Source organism: Elephantulus edwardii, unplaced genomic scaffold, assembly GCF_000299155.1.
Source record: "Elephantulus edwardii isolate Elephantulus edwardi_28Jun2011 unplaced genomic scaffold, EleEdw1.0 scaffold00111, whole genome shotgun sequence".
Lineage (NCBI taxonomy): Eukaryota > Metazoa > Chordata > Mammalia > Macroscelidea > Macroscelididae > Elephantulus > Elephantulus edwardii.
The window spans coordinates 8,487,693-8,509,756 of record NW_006399861.1 but is presented as its reverse complement, the minus strand read 5'-3'; the positions used below and the strand labels follow the sequence as shown (position 1 = coordinate 8,509,756).

General features: G+C 39.6%; 2 pseudogenes; both read left to right on the top strand.

Annotated features, from left to right (window-relative positions):
* Positions 1 to 2,345: 2,345 nt before the first annotated feature.
* LOC102873125 lies at positions 2,346 to 4,680 on the top strand (annotated as a pseudogene).
* A 14,861-nt stretch (positions 4,681 to 19,541) lies between these two features.
* Positions 19,542 to 21,077, top strand: LOC102845323 (annotated as a pseudogene).
* Positions 21,078 to 22,064: the final 987 nt, after the last annotated feature.

Genomic DNA, 22,064 nt, shown 5'->3' with positions numbered 1-22,064 from the left:
GAATGAATGGAATCCCAAAATCTCTGTAGATGTTCATTGAAATGAAAAATAAACAACCTAAATTAAAAAAAAACCAAAACAATAAAAATAAAAAAACAATAGCAATTATTGTTTTATGGTTTGGTGGCTCAAAGACTGAAATCGAGGTTTGCAGGGTCATATTATCTCTGAAGGCTTTGTATGAGGAAGGCTTTCTTGTCTCTTCTAACTTCTGGTGGTCATGATGTTCCTTGATTTGTAGTACTTCCTTCATTTAATATAATCTTTGCCTTCATCTTCATATAGATTTCTTTGTGTTTCTCTCTGAGTCTCTTCCCTTCTTAAAAGGACATCAGTCATAAAACAATTAGAGATGACCCTAATTATGTCATTATAACTTACTAGTAAAGAACAAAGCTTCACTAGCCAGCCTTTGAAATGTTCTGCAACTATCAAGAATGCTGTTTCCAATTAAGGTCACATTAACAGGTATTGGGCTTATGATTTCAACATGTTTTCTTAGGGGACACAGATCAACATACAACAAGCCACTTGCATATTCCACAAATATTCATTAAGTACTAGCTAGGTGTCAGAAAGGATTTCTGATGGAAACCTATACTTAAACCAAGAAGCAGTCCTCAGAATAGAGCAAGGAAACACTGCATGGTTCAAAATCAGGAAAGAAATACATACTGTCCCCATACCTTTTCAATATGTATGCAGAACAGATCATTCTGGACGTAGGGCTTTATTAGGAGGAGTGAGACATCAAGATTGGAGGAAGACTCATTAACAACCTACAATATGCAGATGACCCAACCTTGTTTTCTGAAACTGAAGAAGACCTGAAGCTCTTGCTGCAAAAGGTCAAGGACTGTAGTCTTCAATATGGATTAAAGCTCAATATCAAGAAGACAAAGATTCTCACCACTGAGCTAATTGGCAGGACCATTATAGATGGAGAAAAGATGAGGTTGTTAGCAATTACAGCTTGCTTGGATCCACAATGAACACTCAGGAAGTCAGAAGTCAGAAAATCAAGATGAATTGCATTGGGAAAATCTGCTGTCATGGACCCATCCAGAGTGCTGGAGAGCAACGATGTCAGTCTAGATACAAAGGTGCTCCTAATCCAGCCCATGGTCTTCTCAATTACTTGTTATGCTTCAGAGGGTTGGACAAGAACGGAGGATGACATAAGAAAAATAGATGCCTTTGAGTTATGGTGCTGGAGAAGTCTTGAACATACGATGGACTACCAAGAAAACAAATCAGGCTGTCTTGGTGAGGGTGAAACCAAGTCTTTCCTTGGAAGCTAGGATTTCAAAGCTATGCCTCACTTACTTTGGGCATGTGGCCAGGAGAGACTGGTCCTTGGAGAAGGACATCATGCACAGAAGGGAGGAGGGGACAGTGCAGGAGAAGAAGATCCTGGATGAGATGGATTGATACAGTAACTGGGGCAATGGGATTTGGTGTGTCAGAATTAGTGAGACTGGCTCAGGACAGGGAAGGATTCAGAGCTGCTCTACGTAGGGTTGCTATGCATTGCAGATGACTCAATGGCACTTAACAAAAATAACATACTATGACAGGTTTGGAAGCAGGAGGGGCATCCGCTTCCTAAACAGCATACCTCTGGCAACTATGAACTTTGATAAATGTTGATGGTTGTAGAGGGGCTTCCAGCATTTTGTTCATGGGGTTGCTATGAGTTGTGCTCAACTCGAAAGCAATCAACAACAACAACAACAACAAATCCCTAATATGCCACACCACTATCGCAAAAGTCGTATGTCTCTGGTGGTTCAAATCCACGTGCAACTCTACAGGAGAAAGATGGACAGTATCTTTCCATTAAGATTCACAGCCTCAAGAATCTGCTGCATCCTAGCTATGAGCTGGAATCGATGCTTAGTTGGAGACATTTTTCTCACCAAACTATTGCTATCAGAAATATCAGCAATCAGGTACAGGAGAGAAGCAGGTAAACATAACCACAGCTGACCTAAACTGGACCTCCCAGGAGGAATTTTGGATATTACACTCAGTGCTGGTTTGTAGCAGACTTATTCAAACTATGTGATGTGTTCTACCCAATCTCCTGGAGTAATCACACTTAGTTTTTAATAGTCATTTACTTACCTTCAGTTTGCTTTTAGAGGTTTGGAGAAAGTGATGGCTCATGCTCCAAAACTGAAATGTATGGATTATTGTGGAAGATGGTGGAGGATGGAATGAAAAGGTTGGAGGAAGTGGACATGCTATCATGGACATATTATATGGGATCTGAAGACTCACCAAGGGTTATGTTTTTATGAGAGGGTACAGAGGACCCTCTACCCAGCAAGACCTTCAGGAATATGCATTTGGACACCCGCACTGCTGAGAAGTTCAACAGTTATTTTTCTCTGCAAATCAGGGCTGTCCTAGAAGAATCTGTTATAGAACTGGCTTCATTAATACCAGTGAGGATGATGGGGCCCTGAAGCAAGAGAAGCCAGTGATTACACAAAACCAATAGAGCTACAGATACAATAATCAGCAGGGAGGAGAAACCAAGACAGCCTGACTGTGAAGTTTTGCAATCAGGATCAGAAAACATGATCCTGAAAAAAAACCCCCACAAAACAGGATCAAAGAAAAAAACCCAAAAAACAACAAAACAGGATCACAAAGTCTTCCTTTTTCAGTGTAGAGCTCTTAGGGTTAGGGTTCAATCAAGCAGGTCTCCACTCCTTCAACTATGCAGAGCTCCTCTTGACCTCCTGAGGACAAGCTCTTCTCAGCCCCTTCAGGAAAGATCTCATCTGACCCTTGGCCTTTAGCATTCACCTTTCAGGTCTTGGTCCTCACCCTTGGCTCTTGTCTTGAGCTCTGCTCAGACAAAGCTCTTTAGCTGTATTGATAAGTGTCTGGAGAAAACTACCTGCCTAACATACTCTTTTGTTGCATGGCCTGGCAAGGCTGTGGTAGTGGCTTACCTTGTGGTCTACTAACTAACCACATCATCTTGTGCACATCTCCTGGTTCTCACTGCTTGAGCTGGTGCTGCTGCTTGGTGTTGTTTCTTTCTATATCAGGTGACACAGTTTCTCTGTTGTCTGAATTGACTCATAACTGACCTTTCAGTAAGTTTTTAGGGGCAGTAAATTGCGTGGGAAGAAATTGTCCGTCATTCTCCCAAGGAGCAGCTGGTGGATTCAAAGCATGTGCTTTTGGTTTGACAATGCAATTCCTTACCTCTGGGCCACCAGAAGATTAGTTATGCAGAGTCTCTACCCTCTCCTTCTGTATATCCTAAAATAGACAATGTTGCAGATAGACATTCCCAACCAAGCAAGTACTGAATAGATTGAATATAAATGGCTTAATTTATGTTCATTAGAAAAGACATTTTCTTGAAGCTCTCCGGGCCAATATAGCGGCGCCCAGTATCAAGACAGAGCCGGCCTGGAGATCGCGGCCGACCCCATGAGGAGGTCCCCCTGCAGGGCCTCCACTGCAGCGCAGCCAGCCTCCGTTCTGACTCCCCACTGGTTCCACGCCCTCCGGAGCCTTCCCGCGGGGGGGGGGGGCTCCCGTCAAGGCCGTGGTGCCCCACAAGGAGCTGTTTAGCCCCAGCAGCAAGCAGGACAAGGCGAGCTTTGTGCAGGCCATCCAGAACTTCAGAAAGCACAACGTGCGCAAGCGGGGGCATGTGGACTTCATCTACCTGGCCCTGAGCAAGATGCGTCAGTACGGGCGCGGAGCGGGACCTGGCCGTCTACAACATGCTGCTCGACATCTTCCCCAAGGATGTCTTTCGGGCGCGCAACATCTTCCAGCGCATGTATTTGCACTACCCGCCGCAGCAGGAGTGTGGTGTCACCGTCCTGGAGCAGATGGAGAACCACGGGGTGATACCCAATAAAGAGACGGAGTTCCTGCTTCTTCAGATCTTTGGCCACAGAAGCTTACCGATGCTCAAGTACACACGCATGAGGCTGTGGCAGACCCGCTTCGAGAACATCAACCCCTTCCCTGTGCCCCGGGAGCTTCCCCAGGACCCTGTGGACCTGGCCAGGTTGGGCCTGCGGCACATAGAGCCCGACCTCAGCGCCCAGGTCTCCGTCTACCAGATGCCTCTGTCCAAAGACTCCACGGGGGCAGCAGATCCCACCCACCCCCACATTGTAGGAATCCAGAGTCCTGAACAGCAGGCTGCCCTGGCCTGGCACGATCCATCCCGGCCTATCTTTGTCGAGAGCCCCTTCTCCCTGTGGCTCCACAATAAGTGTGTCTACTACCACATCCTCAGTCAGAGCTGACCTGCTGCCTCCTGAGGAGAGAAAAGTAGAAGAGATTCCAGAGGAGTGGAACCTCTACTACCCCATGCAGCTTGACCTGGAGTATGGGAGGGATGGCTGGGATGACTACGAGTTTGATATCGATGAAGTGGAGGAAGGGCCTGTCTTCGCCATGTGCATGGCAGGTGCCCACGATCAGGCCACATTGGCCAAATGGATCCAGGGCCTACAGGAGACCAACCCTGCCTTAGCCCAGATCCCCGTGGTCTTCCACCTGGCAAGCTCCACCTCTGAGTTCCTGGCAACCACCCCAGAGCGGAAGCAGCCTCCACCGCCACCACCACCACCTCAGGGCCAGGAAGAGGATGACAGCTTGCAGCAGCAACAGCAGCAGCAGAGCAGGAGCTGAGCCTGCACACAGGCCGGGCGGCCTGAGGCCAGACTGCAGAGAAAGCACGAGATGACCCCGGAGTGGACAGCAAAGAAAAGTTCTCTCGTCTTCCCTCAAAAAAAAAGAAAAGACATTTTCTTTAGGAAACTTAGCTAAATGCCTCAAGGCTGCTATTTTGCTCATCCTTACTCTAATGTTAGCTCTTCTTTTCAATATTTGATTGAATCTAAACCATTTTGCTAGGCTTATTTAAACTCATACCTTTGAAACCTTTTTTGGGGGGGTTATCTATTTTTATTTTATATTGGTTTGCATACAAAATTTGTATACATTGGTTATCATTTATGTACCCTGAATTTCTCATATCTCTACATTCACATTGTTTCAAATGATCACTCGTGTACATTGTGTTTTATAAAAATTAATCACCTTTGGTCTAGGACTACTATTGTCGCATCTTTTCAGGTTTCCAATGGATCTTTACTAAACCCTTAACTACCTCCCCCAAGCCCCGCCTTGGCTCACCAACTCTCTTATCTTAGTGATTTCCTTCGCGCCCTACCTTCTGCCTCCCTTCCTTTCTCATTTTTAACTTTTATTTTTTATCCTATTTTTATGATAATAGTCTTATACATTGTTTAAGGGAGCTCTGGTGGCCTAGTGACAAGAAGCGGTGCTGCAATCCTGAAGGCATGTTCGAAGTCACCAGCGGCTCCATGGGAGATGGATGGACAATCTCCTCCTGTGTGACTAAAGACCTCTGAAAACCTGCAGGAGGGTCGGTTATGGGTTGGTTCCAACTCTATGGTATGCAACAACATGCAGTGTCTGTACTATGAGTTAGCTCACTCAGCATGATGCTCTCTAGATTCTTCCATTTTATATAGTATTTTATAAAATCATTGCTTTTGAGTGCTGCAAAGTAATCCATTGTGTGAATGTACCATAATTTTTCAATCCATTCATTTGATGGACATTTGAACTGTTTCTAATTTCTTGCTACTGTGAATAATGTTTCTATGAACACAGGTGTAAAAATCCCCATCTGTATTTCGGTTCGAATTTCCTTGGAGTGCGTTCCCAGCAGTTCAATAGCTGGGTCATATGAGATTTTAGTGTTCAACTTTTTGAGGAAAGGCTAAACTGCTTCTAGAGTTGTTGTACCATTTTACAGGTAGAGCATGAGAGTTCCAATCTATCCACATCTTCTCCAACATTTAATCCTTACTGTGTTGTTAAACTTTGTCATTGGTACTGGGGTTTTAATTTGTATTTCTCTTATTGCCAGTGATTTGGAACATTTCTTCATGTGTTTGTTGGTTATACAAATGTCTTCTTCTGTGAAAAGTCTTTCTCTGTCTTTTGTCCATTGTGTTATCAGTCTTTTTCTTGTAGAGGTCATGTTGTTGTTATGTGCTGTTGAGTCACTTGTGACTCATAGTGACCCCATGTACAACAGCCCTGAAACCTTCTCTATCCTGTGCCAACTTTACTGTCTCTGATACTCATTACCCTAGTCACTGAATCAATCCATCTCATCAATGGTCTTCTCTTTCTCTGTCTTTCCACCCTTCCAAGTATGTCTTTATTTTCTTTTTTTAATAAAATTTTTATTTTATACCAGTTTATGATGTTTCTATACATTGTTTTTCACACTGGATATTTCCTATTTCCTTTCCCACCCCTCCCTTTATCCATCTAATTGAGCAACTCTATGATTAGTCCCCTGCCTGTCTTCACCCCTCTGCTCCTACCCTCCCCCTCCTTGGACCCTCATACATGCTTTACTAGTTATCTTTTTATTTCTACAATAAAGGGCTTATACAGTATTTGTCTTTATGGGACTGAGTTAGTTCACTTAGCATAATGCTCTCTGTTCCATCTCGTTAAGTAGTGATTTTCAAAATAATTGCTCCTGCATGCTGTGTAGTATTCCATCATGTGAATGTACCACAATTTGACAATCCATTTGATTGTGGTTGGACATTTGAACTCTTTCCATGTTCTTGCAATGGTGGATAATACTGCGATGAATATTAGGGTACAAGTCTCCAATTGTACCTCAGTCCTCATTTTCTCAGGGTATATTCCAAGAAGTGGAATAGCTGGGCCACACAGAATTTCTATGTTCAGTTTTGAGGAAATGCCAAACTGCTTCCTCCAACATTTATCACTTGCTATCCTATTAAACTTTGCCACTGCTACTGGGGTGAGATGTTATCTCATTGTGGTTTTGATTTGCAGCTCTCTTATTGCCGGTGCTTTTTAACATTTCTTCATGTCTCTGTTAGTCATTCAAATATCTTTCTCTGTGAAAAGTCTTTCCATGTCTTTTGCCATTTTGTAATTGTGTTATCAGTGTTTTTCTTGTGGACACTGTATAGGATTCTGAAAACTTTTTATATGAGACCCTTGTCTGAGATGGTATTGCCAAATGTTTTTCCCAGTTAATAAAATGTTGAAAATGTTTTTACTGCTACAAGAATTTAACCTTTAGAAGGTCCCATTCATCAATTTTATCCTCTTCTGATTGTGTATGGTCATGATTCTGTAAATTTTCATTATGAGATGCTTGTCTGAAATGTCATTGCAAAATGTTTTTTTCTTAGTCTGTAGGTTTTCTTTTCACCCTATGGTTGTTGTTAGGTGCTGTAACTCAAAGCCATCCTATAAACAACAGATGTAAACTTAGCCCTATACTGTATTCAGGAACTCCTTAATTCTCAAGTTCTTTTTTGCAGTCACCCTGTCAATCCATTTTTTTGAAGGTCTTCTTCTTTTTGGCTAACTCTCTACTTTCCCCAGGATGATGTCTTTTTCCAAAGATTGAACCCTCCTGACAACATGACCAAAGTTTGTGAGACAAAGTTTCATTATCTTTGCCTCTAAGCAGCATCCTGGTTGCAAAGCCTCCAAGACAGATTTGTTTGCAGTTTTGGAAATCTATGCTAAGTGTCAATACTCTTCTTAAACATTGCAATTCAAAGGCATTGATTCTTCTTCAATCTTATTATGGTCCAACTTTCCAATGCATAATAAGCAATTGAAAATTGAAAAGGCATCAGGAACATCTCGGTCTTTAAAATGACATTCTTGCTCTTGTTGGTAGAAACAAGTTTTAAATGAAAATACTTAGAACAGTTGCCTGTTTGTCTGCCTATCATCTATAATACTGATGTTGTTTGGAACTGCAGTACAAAGAATTACTTAACATGAGCCTTTGAGCCATGACTATGGCGTCTTTGCAACTTTCATCAAGTGAATGAATGAGACTGTGGAAGTGTGAAACAATAGAATCCAACCAGGGGATTGGATAGTTTGCTAATAATGTAAAAATAAGATGCATGGCATCTTTGTGGGAGTTGGGCCATCCTAATAAGGTGTATAGAACTCTAATGAGGGGATTAACTTCTCCCTCAATCTTAGAATAAAAAGAGTGCCTATCCCAGTGGGCAGAGGGGACTTGAGTAATAGCATCTTGATTACTATCAAGAAGAAGAGATGAGAATGCAGTTTACCCTTTGGACCTTGAGCCCTGCTGCTGAAGCCTCCTAGAGTGATGAGACATTGAGCTGCAGCACTAGAGATGGTGAGAAGCACCAGGGTCCAAATGGTAACACCAAAGGCAGCCGAATTAAGAGACTAGCAGGAACTGGTTTGGTGGACTTCCCATTGGGCTTCTCACTCTGATGAGAAACTTGAGCACTCTCACATAGAAGACTTGCTGGTGGAGTAGGGCACTAAGTGGAGCCAAAGAGCTTTAAAACACTCCCCTAAGCAAGGCAGAGGGCAGGCTGAAGGCCAGAGAGTTCCTTGTCTATGGGCATAGTCCTGTTTAAGATCCAGAGACATTTCTGATCCTAAGTTGTAATATGGTGCTTAAAAAATTCCATAATCATAAATAGGGTCTGTGAGTTCTGTGCAATGATTACAATACATTAACAAAGTCAACAGAGAAGTAGGAAGTGCTGTGGAAGGACAGATGATGTGCCAGAATACGTATAAAGGTTGGAGGGTGGAGAAACGTCTGACCTTATGCTTAGAATCAGCCTTAGGCCGTTGCTACTAACATTGACACTCTTCCCATCTTGGGAAGTTAGAATAGATCAGATGCCATCCCCTCAATGCCATTTTTACAAAATAATCTTACTTAATAATCTAAAAGAATGTTATCTGTGGCAATTGTAGCCCCAAGTGAAGTAATAAGCTTTTGTTTCACTCATGATGTATTCTACAGGGAAGAAAGGATATTCATCTATAAGACACAGCTCTACCTTTCAGAAAAATTCCTGTAGGAAGATACAACTGACAAAGAGAGAAAACAACAACAACCACAACAGTTTTATTGATGATAAAAGTAATACTTTTTCAGTGATTTTATTATAGCATACGTTTTATCCGTTTCGAAGGCCCACTTGTGGTTAAATTGGTAGTATGTCTGTCGTGCTGCTAATGGAAAGACTGCCTGTCAAAAGGTGTTTTGAATCTAATAGTGGCTTGGCAAAAAAAAAAAAAGACTATCTTTTTCTATTGTTCACCTTGGAAAGCCTATGGAGGGTTACTATGAGTTGGAATTGTCTCAGTGGCATTTAGTTCTGAATTTCAGTTTTTTCAATTCCTAGGATAGCATGAAAAGTTGCAGTTGCTTAGGAGGTGCATTGCCAACTCAAAGATGTGTGATTCTAACTCACCACCTACTCCTCAGGAGAAAGCTGGACAATCTATCATGCTGAAAAACCTGCTGGAGGATCAGCTATGGATTGGTTCAGATTCCATGATCCTTAACAAGAACAAGAACAACAACAAGAACAACAACAACAACAACAAATAACCTAACCATTGGTGATTCCACTCAGTATCCCTGAGCAAGAAAGCACATATGATCTTCCACAGAGGCTCCAAACTTGGAAACAACACGGCACAGTTCTACTCTATACACATGGAGTCATCATGAGCAAAAATCACCTCAATGACAACAGGTTTTCCTTCTCATGCTTTTATTTTTTAAATTTTATTAATTTTAATGAACATTTATAGAGATTTTGACTTTCCATTCATTCATTGATGCACTTTTCTCCCTGTCCAACCCTCCCCCACAGTTCACTCCTCTCTTTGAAAAGTAAAAGAAAAATTCCTTCATTGGTATACAATTCCCCCACCCCTTCCCACTGCCCCGAGTACATTCCACTATGCAACCTTAATTCTGGACTTTTGAGATAACCATAATATCCTATCATATATTGCTTTTAAACTGTTTTCTCCCTCATCTGTTTCAATGCAGTATACATGATTTATCCAGTTTTTCTCAGTCTTACCCCAATCTTGATGTCAGTCCCATTCTGCAACAGTGGCAGTATGCAGTATTTGTCTTTTTTTGACTGAGATATTTCACTCAGCATAATGTCCCCCAGGGTCATCCATTTTGAATAATATTGCATGAGTTCCTTGTTTTTCAGTGCACCATAGTATTCCATTGTATGAATATACCACAGCTTCTCTATCCATTCGTTTGTTGATGGGCACTTGTTTCCAACTCCTTGCTATTGTGAACAAAGCCAAAATAAACATGGGTGTGCATATATCTGTTTGGATGTCAGTTATGGTCTCTTTAGGATATACTCCCTGTAGTGAAATTGCTGGGTCAAATGGTATCTCTATTTGCAACTTTTTGAGAAAGCGCCACACCACTTTCCACAGTGGTTGCACCATTTTACACTTCTACCAACAGTGAATAAGGGTTCCAGTTTTTCCACAACCTTGCCAGCATTTGATGCTTTTTGTTCTGTTAAATTTTGCTGTTCTTACTGGGGTCAGATGATATCTCATAGTTGTTTTGATTTACATCTCTTTAGAGCTAGGAATTTTGAAAATTTTTCCATATGCTTGTTGGCCATCTGAATGTCTTCTTTGGTGAAGTGTCTGTTCATATCCTGTGCTCATTTTTCAATTGGACTGTTTACTTTTATCTTGTTGTGTTGCTTAAGTATTTTATAAATTTTAGATATAGATCCCTTAACAGACATGTCATTACCAAATACTTTTTTTCAAGTCTGTGCCTTCCCTTTTTACCCTGTTGGAGAAGTTTCTGGATGTGCATAGGGATTTGATTCTTAGAAGGTCCCATTAATCTATTTTATCTTCTCCTGGCTGTAGATTTTTCAGGATACTTGGAAGACCATTTATGTTGTGGATTAGAACTACTAGAGTTCTTCCAAGCTTTTCTTTAATGAAGTTTATAGTTCTTGATTTTAGTCCTAGGTCCATGATACTCCTTGAATTGGTTTTTGTATATGGCATGAGGTGTGGATCTTGCTTGAGTGTTCTGCAGATAGTTTTCCAATTTTGCCAACACCATTTATTAAAAAGGCTGTCATTTCCCCACTTAACTGATTTAATCTCCTTGTCAAAAATCAGCTGACCATAGGTGGTTGTTGTTAAATGCTGTCGAGTCACAGGCAACTCATAGTGACCTTATGAAGGAGAGTACTCAACGCTTGGGTGTCTTTCATCCTCTCTCCAGGTTCATAGGGTTTCTGGAGGCAAACTATTAGGAAGTGGATGCCACTCCTCCTTCCAAGCTTGTTTTAATAGGGGAGCTCCAGCCCACTCTCTGTCCACATTGAGTGACCAACCATTAACACATTTGACATATCAGTGTCACAGTATTCAGCCTCACAGCAACCACAAGTTACCGCTATACAGCAACTTATACACCAGGGCTATATGACCTAGAGGAATGTCTGAACAAAAACAATGAAAAAGAGGCCTGAGGGCTGCACATTAAAAGCCACCCACCTTTGGCTTGGTAGCATCGCTTTCTGTCCACTGGGCCAGCTGATCTTTCTATGTTGATGTTATTGTTGTTAAGTGCTGTCAAGTCGCAGACAACTCATAGCGACACTACGAAGGAGAGTCCTCAACATTTGGGTGTCTGACCATAGGTAAATGGGCTGATTTCTGGGTTCTCAATTCTATTCCATTGATCTATGTGTCTGTCACTGTACCAGTACTATGCTGTCTTACCCACCACATCAGTGTAGTAGGATTTGAAATTAGGGAGTGAGATGCCTCCTACCTTTTTTTCCTATTTTTAAGGAGTGCTTTGTTTATTCGGGGCTTCTTTCCATTCCAATTGAAACTGGAGATTACCATCTCGTTGAAAAATGGGATTGATATTTTTATTGGGATTGCATTGAACATGTAATTGCCTTTGGTAGTATTGCCATTTTCACAATATTGAGTCTTCCTATCCATGAGCAAGGAATATTCTTCCACTTCTCCAGGCCTCTTTTTGTTTCTTGCAATAATGTTTTGTAATTTTCTTTGAATAGATCCTTTGTACTTCTGGTTACATTTACTCGCAAGTATTAATCTTGTGATTAGCTATTGTGAAGGATATTGTTTTTCTTAGCTTCGGCTCTGTATTCTCTTTGTCACTGTAGAGAAATCCAACTGATTTTTGTATGTTGATCTTGTAATCCTGCTACTTTGCTGAATTGGTCAACTATGTCCAATAGTTTTCTTGCTGAGTCTTTAGGGTTTTCTAAGTATACTATCATATCATCTGCATAGAGAGATAATTTTACTTTCTCTTTGCCAATTTGGATACCTCTTATTTCCTTCTCTTGTCTTAATGCTGTCACTAAGCCTTTCAATACAATATTGAATAGGAGAGGTGATAGTGGGCAGCCTTGCCTAGTTCCTGATATAAAGAGAATGCCTTTAACCTCTCTCTATTGAGAACCATGTTGGCTCTTGGGCTTGCATAAATACTTTTTACTATGTTGAAGAAATTCACCTCTAATCCTAGTGTGTTGAGTGTTTTAATCATGAAAGGGTGTTGGATTTTGTCTAAGGCCTTTTCTGCGTCAATTGATAGGATCATGTCATTATTGTTCTTTGATTTGTTAATGTGATGAATTATATGAATTGTTTTTTTATGTTGGAATCATCCTTGCATTCCTGTTATGAATCCCACTTGGTCATGATTAATTATTTCTTTGATATATCATTGGATTCTATTGGCTAGTATTTTATTTAGGATTTTTGCATCTATTTTCATGAGAGATATTGGCCTATAGTTTTCTATTTTGGTGGTGTCCTTTCCTGACTTTGGTATCAAGGATATGTTTGAGTCATAGAATGAGTCTTGGAGAATTCCATATTTTTCTATTTTCTGAAATAAAAATATGGAACGCTTCACAAATTAGTATGTCATTCTTGTGCAGGGGCCATGCTAATCTTCTCTGTATCGTTCCAATTTTAGTATATGTCCTCTCTAAGTGAGCACTCATGTTTTTATTTTCTATCAACCTTACATGGACCTATTTGTTCCACTCACACTTCTAGAGTCCTCATTTGTAACAGGGAGCTCCAGTGCCTAGTGTGTAAGGAGTTTCACTGTTAAACTAAAGATGGCTCCTGGCTTGCAGGTCAATTCCATGAGCAGCTCCACAGGAGAAAACCTGGAAATTTCCTCGCATATGATTTACAACCACTGAAAAAATCCATTGGAGGGTCAGCAATTATTTTGGGAGACTTTCTTTCAGTCATTGGTAAGGAAATAGAAGGGCAGATAAGGCTAAATAAAGTCCTGCTACTTTCTCCTAGGCTAATTTGAAAAATCACAATCGACAGTGAAGAGACTGAGATTGTTAACAGTTTTCTTTTGCTTGGCTCCACAATTAATACTTTTGATATCAGCAGCCAGGAAGTTAAAAAACAATTTACATTGAGAAAATCTGCTGTCAGAGACCTTGCCAAAGTACTGAAGAACAACTAGTCAGTCTAGAGACTAAGGTGTGCCTGATACAGGCCATGGTCTTCACAATTACTTTCTATACATCAGAAAACTGGACAATAACTAAGGGTGATAGAAGAAGAATTGATACCTTTTAATTGTGGTGCTGGAGAATAGCGATGAATATATCATGGACTGCTAGGAGAACAAACAGTTCTGTCCCAGATAGAGTGAAATCAGGCAGCTCCTTGGAGGCAAGGATTTTGAAGCTCCTTCTCACATGCTTTGGGCATGTGGCCAGAAGGAATCAGTCCTTGGAGAGGGACATCATACTTGAAAGGGTAGACACAAGATAGGAAGACCCTGGATGAGTTGAATTGACTCAATGACTGAGATAATAGAGGTAGATTTGTCAAAGACAATGAGGTTGGCTCAAGATAGAGGGTTCAGAGCTGTTGTACAGAGGGTTACCATGAGTCACAAGTAACTTGATATAACAACATTTTCTCCTGAAAGACTGAAAGGGGCTTATGACAGCAATTTATTTTCTTTCTCCTGTAAGCCACTACATTCAGTCTGAAAGACTGGCTGGCTTGCTGGCATTTCTTGAAGATGATTCTTTTCTTTTTATATATGTATTAAACAAGTTCTCAGCCCAGCTGTAACTTCTTTCAGAGTGAGGATGGAAATTCTACTTTGTGCACCAAAATACTTAGTTTGGTCTCTTGAAAAGAAGCGATATACTTGTGAGTGACTAAATGATTCTTAAATGTGCTAATCCTGGGTTTTGGCATGGTCAGGAGGAAATGGAAATGATCACCCAGGGTAAAAGTGTGCAGTATAAGTGAGTCTGTTAAATGCAACATTGGCTATGAAAACATGCAGCTGCTGGCGAATTCCTTTTTAGCTGCCTATTTTAAGCACATCTTAAGGTCCTCCAATTAACAAGGATCATTCTGAACTTTTTAAAAAATAGTAGTCAAAGTTTCCTGAGCCTGCATTTGGCACATCAGTTTCTAGTATGTTTTCCCCTTGGTCCTCCACCCTTTTCTCTCCTGTTCCTTAAGACTGGAGCCAAGAATAAAGCACAGATTTTTTTTAACTTAAGGCTCTTTGTTTTTCTTACAACTTTGAAAGTTTGCTGCTTTGAATGTAGTTGTGAAACTTGAGCACTGAAAATATATGGCATTAATTAGTCAGTTAAAAAAAGATTCTAGTATAAAACTGGTAGGAAGGAGGGGTGAGTAAAAGAAAGCGGAAAATCTGGCGTGTAAAACAATGTATACGAATTTTGTAAGTAAACTGGTATAAAATAAAATAAAATTTTTATAAAAGAATAAAATAGCAACAACAAAGCTGGTAGGAGAACACAGTTTAACCGAATGAAAGAATATCATTTTAGCACCATAACATAGTCTAAAGCAAATAAAGAGGAACCATCAAAACATGAATAATGGAAAAGTTCCATCCTGGGGAAGCTGTTTACTTTTTTCATTTGCCTTGAAACGGTCACTCACAAAAACTGTCACCTCTGCGTTGAAAAGTATAATTTTCCTAGAGTTGCTCATACTTATTAAAGGCCTTTCCCCCCCCCCCCCAGCAGGTATCTATATTAAAGTCTGGACAAATTCTAAGCCATTTTTTGAAGGCTCTGAGTCTGATGAGAAAATGCTCTATTTTCAAGGGTTTAATTAAAGATACTACATAATAAGAGGATTAAAATTACTAAGCACATTAATAAGCAGCTCTAGGTTTCATGACTACTCTTCCATTTGTTAATTTGTTGACATAGGCTGATCTTACAGTTCTGCTGGCAGGAAAATACGTAATGGAAAAGTTGTTATTTCCCCAAGAATTTTTTTATGTGAGTTCTGTAGCTTGATTAAAAATATTGCACACTGATATTTAAACTATGGATGTGTACTTCTACCACCCACAGTGTTTGGAAAAAGTAGTAAGGAATAGTGAGAAGTTACTTAGACTTATAGGACTTTTTTGACTTCTGGAACAGAGATTCTATGGAAACAAGAAGTTATGAATTAAGAAAATAGGATAGAAATGTCAACTGAATGATGGATTAGATGAAGCATTGAGGAGATGAGTTGTGCAAGCGGTTAACTACTAGTCTTTTTTGGTTGGGCTTTTGGAAAACTTGATAAATACTAACTTGTTTTCTAAACTGTAAGCTTACTTAATATTTGGGCCTGGTAAAAAATACTTGGGAAATGGTCAGAAAAGTTTCTCAGGAGGATTAATTCCCACATTCTCTTTTGCCTTTACAGTAGCACTAAAGACTTTGACAGTGTGCTAAATAGACTCAGAGGACAAATGTTTATTAGCTATATTTTGGAACTTTTCTGGATTGAACTTCAGAAAATGCTATGCTAAGTGGAAAAAATAGAATAGTTTTTGCTGTTGTCATTGTTATGTGCCATTGAGTAGACTATCCCTCAGAGTGACCCTATGCATAGTAGCTGTGACCCCTGATCTAGCCTGAGCCTATCTCACTGCCTCTGACACACCTACCCTCATTATCCCAGTTACTGTGACAATCCATATCATCTGGGGTCCTCTTCTTGTGTACTGTTCCTTGACCCTTCCAAGAATGATGTCCTTCTTCAAGGACTGGTTCCTCTGAGTCTCATGCCCAAAGTGATACACAGTCTCAACATCCTTGCCTTCAAAGAGTAGCTTGGTTTCACCCTCTCCAGGACAGACCTTTTAGCTCTCTTGGCTGTGCATGGTATCGTCAATACTCTTCTCCAGCACCACAACTCAAAGACATCAATTCTTCTGTCATCCTTAGTCATTGTCCAGATCTCTGATGCATAGCAAGCTATTGCAAAGACCATCAGGTGAATCTTAGTCTCTAGACTATTTAGAAAAAAGCAAAAAACAAACCCAAACCAACAACAATGAAGGATAGCTCTTCTAATAAATGACTTTGTATTAACATCTAGACAATGATTGTGGAAAATTTATTTTTTCATTTGTGTAATATTAGTAAATTTTTTATTGCATTTTTATAGGAGATGGTGTAGATGCACCACCATGAGTTCACCTGTAGCTACTAGTGAACAGTCTACTGTGCCCATTTCCTACCTTAAGTGTTCTTGTCTCTCTGCTTCTCCTTCTGGATCAGAAGAGCTTACTTAGATTATATTAACATAAAGGGCTGTTGAAAGTGCTGAAAATGAATGTCCTTAGAGCAGTCCTTAACCAATGAGGGATGAGAATTGGTAAATAAATACTTCAGCTTTTTCATCCCTAATTGGGAAAAGACAGAAAAGTGAAGCCCAGAGTATTTATTTGATGGGCTCAAATTAGTAAAGTTAGCTATTGAACAGAAATCTGTAAGAGGTCAGTCCTAGAAAATGGAGTAAAATGGGTAAAGAGTAAAAACAAAACAAAATAAAAAATACTCTAATAAAAATCTCCCAAATTTTTGTGTATATCACAACAAATTGTGGTTAACCTTGAGAACAATGGGAATCCCAGAACCCTTAAAGGAGGAGGATGTCAGAGACAAAACCTCTGAGAGTTAGTTGGATTTTTTTCCTTTCTCTGGTCTCTCTACTGTGTAAATATATAGGTAACAAAATATTTTCCATTTGAATAATCACCTTACGAGTTCTGCTGTTTAAAAGTTATCATAGTAAGTATTTCCAAAACCTTGCCAAGGAGAATGGTTGCCGAACTCCCTACTAGGACCCTAAGTGTATCTAAGAAGAGGTTGCAAAAGTTACATGTGAGTTCAGATGGAAGTTCAGGTCCATAGCCTGAATTTAAAATTTTGTCATTGTCTCAGATGCAGCATGAAACATTTTGATAAAACAAAGAAATGAAAATTAAGAAACAAAATATTTTATTTGATGGTGATAACCCTATGTTTTCATAACTTGTCCTGCTAAGATTAATAGCAGACTATTTATGAGTAGTCTCAGGTCAATATAATCTGAAATGCTTAACCCGCTTATGTGTCCATAATTTCTCACACAAACAGCTCCATCCATGGCTCAGTTTCCCAATCCCTATATGATGCTTGTGTTTAGATTCACTAGAAAATCGTCTAGAGACTCAGACCCTTCAGGAGAATGATTCACATGACCTCAGGTAGCAGGCTGGTTTTGGAGAAATTGGTGCATGATGGACCAGGGTCTTGTAGACTGTCACTTGTGGCACAGCTAAATGGTGACTGTGGTGATGCAAGGTGTAGAGACTGGTAAGCTATAGCTGGAAGCTATGTCCCAAGTAAGCAAGCTTTTCCAAAGGGAAAAAAGCACCAGATGCTGAGGTCCCATGAATTTATATATGCCTCTAGTGAGGTGGGGCTTGTATTTCATTCTAATCTTCTGTCCTTAATACAATAATTACTTTAGCACAAAAATGAACAGTTAATCATTTGCTAGAGAAAACATCTGAATGATGAACTTTAGACATTCAGACTCTATCTCACAAAAGTAAATTATGTACCAAAATAAATACTTAGTATTTTGGTGGTTCAACAATATTTTGAAGTGAATATTTCAGTGGCATTAGTTATTTTATTAATCATATGCAACTGTCACAACTCTCTACTTCCAAAATTTTCATATCCCTGAATAGAAACTCTACTCTTAAGCAAGAATTCTCACCAGTACTGTTCCTGCTTCTCCTAGCCCCTGGTAGCCACTAATTTACTTCTGGTATCTATACATTTGCCTATTCTATTGTACATACTTTATGTAAGAAGAATCAGATAGTATTTAAAATTTTGTGTCTGCATTATCTCACTTAGCATAATGTTTTCAAGGTCCATTCATGTTCAAGTGTATATCAGAGCGTCATCTGTTTTTGTGGTGATTAATAATATTCTATTGTATGATTGTTATATTTTTCTTTATATTTTCCTCTGTTGATAGACACGGGATATTTTCATCTTTTGGTTATTGTGGATAATGATGCAAAGAATATTGGTATACATGTCTCTTTTGAATCTGTTTTCAATTCTTTGGAGTATATATCTAAGAGAAAGATTGTTAGATAGTAATTCTATGTTTAAGCTTTTATAGATCTGTACAATTTTTCCATAGTGACTGTTCCATCTTACATTTTTCCCAACAATGCATGAGAGTGTTATTTCTCCACATCTTTTTTATGTGTTTGAATTTTATTTAATACTATGTTTTTAATGAATATTTTTATCATTCATTTACATTGTGTTTCATGCATGTACATTGTGTTCCATACAGTTCTTCATTTAAATTCTATTTTGTTCATTTATATTGTGGGTTTTATCTCCTCTCCCTTACAATCATCCCGCCAACAACTACTTTTGTGTAAGTCAGCTACTTCATGCCTCATGTTCTAATACCCTCATGTTTGATAGCCGATTGATGATTTTCCCATCCCTATTAAATCAGTACTCTGAGGAAACACGTATTTCCCTTTAGCTGAGGGATCTTCTGTTCAACTTGGGAACTTTGTGCATCTGCATCCATAAATATTGTCCAGTCTAGAGCAAGCCATCAGGTTGTAGCAATCAGCCCTAGCTCACAGTATGGATCATTTTCTCTTTGTGTTGTTGGGGTCTGGTCAACTCATCTCCAACCATTTTGTGACTAGGTTTAAAGGGCATCAGCTGCAAGCTGAGGAGCCCACACTTTACCTTGAGTCCCAGACCTCTTGTTCTCCTCACTCAGCCCTTAGATTCCACATGGAGCCAAGTCGAATCAATAGGCCAAGGCCCTCATGATTCTCTGCTCTTTAAGCCAACAACATTTCTCCACATCTTTGCAAAATTTGTTATTTTTCAGTTTTGATTTCTTTTTCTATTATATTTTCCTAATGAATGTGGAGTAGTAATATTCCATTACATTTTTTTATTTTGTGGTTTTGCTTTATATTTACTTTTAAAATTATAAAATTCAGATTAATTTCCTTATAGACATATTGCAATTCAAATGGCTCATTAAAAAAGAAAAGACAACTAGAAAGAGTGGCGGACTATGCTTTCCTCAATTCTCAATCTTAATCTCCCCAAAGATGTAAAAAAAGAGATAGAAGGAAAACAAGGAAGGAGCAAGATGGAAGGTTGTTTCTTGAAAAGTACTGGTGAGGAGGTGAAAGCACTAGCGGCAAGAAAAAGTGCAGGGGCAAGATGCAGAGCTGGAGTCGCGTGTGCTACTCCTTGGCCAAGAGAGGCCATTTCTGCCGATTACCTCCTGGTCTTCAAGGAGTTTCTGCAGTTCCTCTAAGAACATATGCAGATCAATCGATTGATGCTGATGTGACAAGTGATAGCTTCTGGTCCCGGAGGATATGTTGCTGCTATTAAAGCTGCCCAGTTAGGTTTCAAGTCTGCCTTGAGAAGAATGACACTCTTGGTGGAACATGCTTGAATGTTGGTTGCATTGCCTCTAAGGTTTTGTTGAATAATTCTCATTATTACCATATGGCTCATGGAAAAGATTTTGCATCTAGGGGAATGGAAATGTCTGAAGTTAGCTTGAATTTAGAGAAGATAATGGAACAGAAGAGTACTGCAGTAAAAGCTTTAACTGGTGGAATTGCCCACTTATTCAAACAGAGCAAGGTTGTTCACGCAGGTGGATATGGGAAGATAACTGGCAAAAATCAGGTCACTGCTTCTAAGGCTGATGGGAGCACTCAGGTGATTGACACAAAGAACACCCTCATCGCTACAGGTTCAGAAATTACTCCCTTTCCTGGAATCACGATTGATGAAGATACAATAGTGTCATCTACAGGTGCTTTGTCTTTAAAAAAAGTTCCAGAGAAGATGGTTGTCACTGGGGCAGGAGTAATAGGTGTAGAATTGGGTTCTGTTTGGCAAAGACTTGGAGCAGATGTGACAGCAGTTGACTTTTTGAGTCCTGTTGGTGGAATTGGGATTGATATGGAGATGTCTAAAAACTTTCAATGGATCCTTCAGAAACAGGGATTTAAATTTAGGTTGAATACAAAGGTTACTGGTGCTACCTACCAAGAAGTCAGATGGAAAAATTGATGTTTCTATTGAAGCTGCATCTGGTGGAAAGGTTGACGTTATCACTTGTGACATACTCTTGGTTTGCCTTGGCCGATGACCTTTTACTCAGAATTTGGAATTAGAAACACTTGGCATTGAGCTTGACCCCAGAGGCAGAATTCCAGTGAATACCAGATTCCAGACTAAAATTCCAAATATCTATGCTATTGGTGACTTGGTTGCTGGTCCAATGCTGGCTCACAAAGCAGAGGATGAAGGCATTATCTGTGTTGAGGGAATGGCTGGTGGTGCCTTGCACATCAACTACAATTGTGTCCCATCAGTGATTTACACTCATCCGGAAGTAGCTTGGGTTGGCAAATCAGAAGGGCAGTTGAAAGAAGAGGGTATTCAGTACAAAGTTGGGAAATTCCCATTTGCTGCTAACAGCAGAGCTAAGACAAATGCTGACACAGATGGCATGGTGAAGATTCTTGGGTAGAAATCAACAGAGTACTGGGAGCACGTATTCTAGGACCAGGTGCTCGAGAAATGGTAAAGGAAGCTGCTCTTGCTGCTCTTGCTTTGGAATACGGGGCATCTTGTGAAGACGCCGCAGGAGTCTGCCATGCACATCCGACCCTATCAGAAGCTTTTAGAGAAGCAAATCTGACTGCGTCATTTGGCAAACCAATCAACTTTTAAATTAGAAGATCCCCCCGCCCCCTCCCCCCTCCAGTCTCTGGGGAGCTATTATGGAAGTTACATTTCTTAAAGGGAAAAGCTCATAGCTCCTGAGAAGTTCTAGGACTGAAATAAAGAACATTTTGGAAGGTATTTAATAAATTTGGACAGAATGGAATAATCCCACATCTGTATTTTCAATGAGCTTAATATTGTTTCAGTACATTAATTTTTTTTTAAAAGCTACTTTTAGTAGCATCCTGGAAATGGTCCATCAGTCTATTTTTATGCTGATTATGAAAGGTTCAACTTCACTGAATATATATATGCAGTAGCTTTTACGCTGATACCAAAAGTAAATTTGAATTGATGGAACTGGAGTATGATATATGAACAGTTGTGTTTGAAGCAAGATTATCAAGTTATTTTAAACTTGGTTTTCTTACTAGAAACAAATCAGTCATTAAAATAAGTCAAATATGTATAAACTGAACTGATATAAATAAAAATGTTCTCATTTATTTAACCTCTAAATTCTTGCAGCTTCGAGGCTGAGAAGAAATATTTAAGGTTCCATTTTATTAGAACCTTAAGTGTGCAAGTCTGAAGGCTCATTATATAGCTACCTATATTAATGGGTTTATGTACGAAGAAATGAATACTTAAATGTTACACTAATGAATGTAAGGATGTGAAAATAAAAAAGGTCTTTGATTTTAAAAAAAAAAGAAAAGCATTGGTGAGAGTTAAAATTTTAAAAAGCTAAAGTTTATTAAATTCATATGTGGACCAGTCACTTTATAAGCACTTTACTGATGAGGAAACTGAGAAAGTTAATTTTGACTAAGGTGGATCTGGCATGAAACTCAGTTCTTCTGGTCCAGATTATCTACACTAAAATTCTACACATCCTGAATTCAATAATGCCGATTGTTGTTGTGTTGTTGTAGTTATGTGCCGTCGAGTCCTTTGCGACTCATAGCGACCCTATGCACAACAGTCCTAAAC